The sequence below is a fragment of the Magnolia sinica genome, chromosome 6 (assembly GCF_029962835.1).
Source record: "Magnolia sinica isolate HGM2019 chromosome 6, MsV1, whole genome shotgun sequence".
Classification (NCBI taxonomy): Eukaryota; Viridiplantae; Streptophyta; class Magnoliopsida; order Magnoliales; family Magnoliaceae; genus Magnolia; species Magnolia sinica.
Window position 1 is genome coordinate 71,680,652 of NC_080578.1, and position 4,171 is coordinate 71,684,822.

Below are 4,171 nucleotides of genomic sequence, written 5' to 3' on the forward strand. Positions count from 1 at the left end.
TATAATGTTATGCCCTACTTTTTTTTATCTAGCACATGATATTATGTGTTGACAAAATTTGTTACCTCTTAATTGCTAAATTGGAATTTCCAAGTGAAATATTGATGATTTACAAGATATAGATTGATCAAGTGGCCTAGTTTGATTTTTGACAATTATATTTGATTTCTTAGTGAGTATTATTTACTTGATATCAATATCTCTTGGGCCTATATGAGCTCTATTGGATTCTATTTTTTGGGTCGGCATAGGTCGGAGCTTGCAAAAGAAATGAAAGGCATATGGTGGGTATTTAGGAAGAAAGAAATGGGAGATGTTTCAAAAATTCAAGTCACTCTTTGGGGTGGGTGATGATGACAGCATGGGGTTTAAATTTTTTTATTTTTTATTATTGGGCTTCATGCTCTTTTTTTTTTTGTATAGATTTTTGCTTACAGGATAGTCATATTAAGTTACTCTCATGTCTTTTGAATATGGATACACACACACACACACATACATACATGTATGTATGAATGTATGTATCAAGGCCTTTTGAGGCTCAATTTTACATTTATGAGTGACAATCGGCCAGCGTAAAGATATATGTGTGGCTTATTCACTATTTTGGTCTTGATTGTGTTTCTTATATTTTTGTTCTTGGAATGTGTTACAGTTGAACGAGGAGGATGTTTATTTATCTTAATATCTTTGATCGGGTGATTGAGGAGTTGTTTATTTCTCATGGTGCCTCAATAGGATTTTGGCGTGGGGTGAGTTATTTCGTCTACATGATATCCTTTTTCCAAATAAGAGTCCAATTTAATTATAATTTCCATTAAGCAAGTGTCAAGAGAAATGAATTCCTTGGCCATCTTAGCTAAGGATTCACTAGGCCTTTGCTTTTTATTGGGATCCATATCCATTGCCTTAATGGATATTTTGTATTCATATCTTTTTTCAATAAATTGATTCGTTGCAATAAAAAATAAAATAAAATCTATATTTCATCTTCAGGATGTAAAATTATTAATTGAAGACATTGGGGAGCTAGAACCAACTATTTTCTGTGTTGTTCCACGTGTGCTGGATTCGATCTATACAGGTAATGTTCAACAAGTCATTGTCACCAAGAGATGCTATGCCTAGCATTCTAACACATGTCAATGTCTGCATCCTTTGGTACAAATATGTAATATATGCATGCGAATAAATATATACATGCATGTACACTGCACATGCATTGTTTCAATACATGTCTTTTTGTTGCATATGGAAGTACCGAAGCATTATATCCTGTCATTTTTCATCTTTCAATACATGAACACAAAAATACATGTGTTGTGTGTGCGCATGGGCCATCACTATATTCAATTTTAGCCTTCCTCCCAGCTATTTGGGTTCAGATTTTAAATGTTAAATTGGCAAGGGTTTTATTATCAGCTGCTCACTGGACATTAACCTTCTTTAACCTGGCTCTGGAACCAGCCATGGTTGAGATTCACCTTGACAACACGCTGATGGCAGCACGGTCTCACCCAATACTAACCCCAACTAAAACTCGCACAACCCAAGGGTAAGCAAGCATTCAGAACACTGAGATTGTTTGATTTGTATTTTCAAAGCACAAATCAATAGGAACTCTAATCTCAGATTAGAAGTGCTGATCTGTTCACGGCTCCAAGAGCTGGGTTGACTCTGTTACTTTTGAAGTGTCCCATCATTGAGGAGGATTTGTAAGCTACTGTCTCTCTTGCATGCTTCAAGTTTGTTAATCTCTATTGTCTATACTCTATCTTGCACTAGTTGTTCACCATAAAAAGAGAATGGAACTTTTGATCTTACTTCTTCCTATGGATGTGTTCTTAAGCCTTTGTTGTTCTTTTTCCAGGTCTGACAGAGAAGATTTCTTCAGGAGGTTTCTTGAAGCATACATTGTTTAACATCGCATACGCATAGTAAGTTCTGCAACTTGTATTCCTAATAGAAAGAACATGATCGATTTGTTCCTCAAAGAAAATCTCGATAGGAAGCTTAGTCCCACATTCCTATTTGGAATAATCTGCCTAGGGTCCTCGACATCACTATATTCCATTTTTTTTTTTCTTTCCATACCTTGTTGTTGTCTGCTCATTGCATTGTGCCCTCCTTTTCCTTTCTGTTACTATTCTGTTTCTTGATTTCACCCAACTCCGAGGCAGCACCACTTTTTGACAAAGTAGTTTTCAACAAGGTAGCCATTGTCCATCAGCAGATACTACCCTAATTTTGTTATTGCTCATAATAGCGGCTCTGAATAAAAACCATTGTCTGCTTCCCTAACCTTTATTTCCATGCTTTCTTAAGGTAAAGCAAGGATTAGGCGGAAAAGTACGACTTATTTTATCTGGAGCTGCTCCACTTGCAACACATGTGGAAGCTTTTCTACGGGTGGTGGCATGTGCTCATGTTCTACAAGGCTATGGTTTGCATCCTTCTAGACTGTATTACCTGTTTTAATTCATTCCTATGTCTTTACCTAGTAAAGGTCTGATGCAATTTAGGTCGATTAGATGAAAGATATTTCACATCTTCTGAGAACAACTTAATCTAATGAGGTTTAATGAATCAAGAATCTTAGATAACCGATGGCATGCTAATGTTCAATGCAGGTCTGACGGAAACTTGCGTGGGGACATTTGTCTCACTACCGAATGAACTATCAATGCCAAATGTAGATGTGTGCCTGGAGTCTGTTCCTGAAATGGGATATGATGCCAATTCAAGCACACCACGTGGAGAGATTTGTGTAAGGGGAAATACCCTGTTCTCAGGATACTTTAAACGAGAAGACCTCACGAAAGAAGTCATGGTCGGTGGATGGTTCCACACAGGTATGTCCGTCTCAGCATTTATCTGCCTCTGGGCAATTAGATCCCCATATGCTGTCCAACCATCATTTGCATGTGGTTCAGATTTTTCATGCTTGCATTCTCTGTAACTATGCTTACAATGATTGCTTGACACAGGGGATATCGGCGAGTGGCAGCCAAATGGAAGTATGGAAATCATTGACAGGAAAAAGAACATTTTCAAGCTTTCACAAGGAGAATATGTTGCGAGTGGCAGCCAAACAGGGGAACCTTGCCTCTCTTTTTTTGGCATAAATATAACAAATAAGTGAACAACTTCTTGTTAGTTTTCGGTTTAACAGGTAAATGTTCTCTGTTGAGTAGTTTTCTCTCTGCTGACAATGGCTTGGACTTCTAAGTAGGATTTGAATGCTTGATTTCCGAATGGATGCACCTTACCCGCCAAAAAAAAGAAGAGAAAAGATAACTAGTTGTGCTTATTCCTGCATGATCTGTGGATATGTCATATGCATAGTCACTTTGCTCATGGGACCCCAGCAAGAGGCCAACGGCTGTAGAGGCCCTCCAACATTCAAATGCGCGGTATGCTATCAAGTCATCAGCTGTCAAATATTGGCAGAGTGGTTCTCTTTCTATTTGTATGTTTTCTTGAAAAAATCTTGGCTGCAGGTTGGACATGGGATGCAGGTAGCATTCTGCCTCATCCAGAAGTATGTTGACATGCAAACTATTGGAACTAAATTATAGATAATATCTGCATTTTCTGTTGAGCATGTGAAAGGTTATATTTATATTGAAGCTGATAGGGAACGTGAAGTCGTTGAGGTATTTTCTTGCAGATGTAGAGCACTTTCATTTCTTCTTTTTCCCTTTTTACATGCTTTCCAGACTAATTAGGAATGGAACCAATTTTTAAAACAGGTATGTAAAGCACTTTGTAGTATATATTCTAGTAGAGTGGTGCTGGTTCCCAAAAATGAAGTTCTCTATCTGCTTTCTCTTCAAATCAAATCAAGTGAAGTTTCTAAGGGCACATGGGTCCTCGTGAAGTATGGGGTGTCTTTTCTTGAGATGAGAATTAGCTGGCTTTCTGCTGGTTTTAAAAGTTCTCTTTGTACTTGTCAGCAAGATTGTTAATACTCTTCACATATCTGTTTATTGATGTCAAGTAGCTCTTTTCTATAGGTAACTCGGCTTAATTCAAGCTATCCAGGTGGGTTTGGCATCATATATTCGAAATGCTAGGAATCTATTAGCAGATTCAAAAGCAGGGAAAATTCCATTTAATGGCTTTACTCCTTCGGTGAGTGAATCCATTATTTTTGTTTTGCAATCTGTGT

The 4,171-nt window shown here is 37.5% G+C and overlaps 1 long non-coding RNA gene across 1 annotated transcript; it reads left to right on the forward strand.

Annotated features, from left to right (window-relative positions):
- Nucleotides 1-684: 684 nt before the first annotated feature.
- LOC131248853 (uncharacterized) lies at nt 685-2,170 on the forward strand. The gene is made up of 3 exons (XR_009172496.1): nt 685-752; nt 997-1,084; nt 1,871-2,170. It is a non-coding gene; the product is annotated as an uncharacterized LOC131248853 (long non-coding RNA).
- Nucleotides 2,171-4,171: the final 2,001 nt, after the last annotated feature.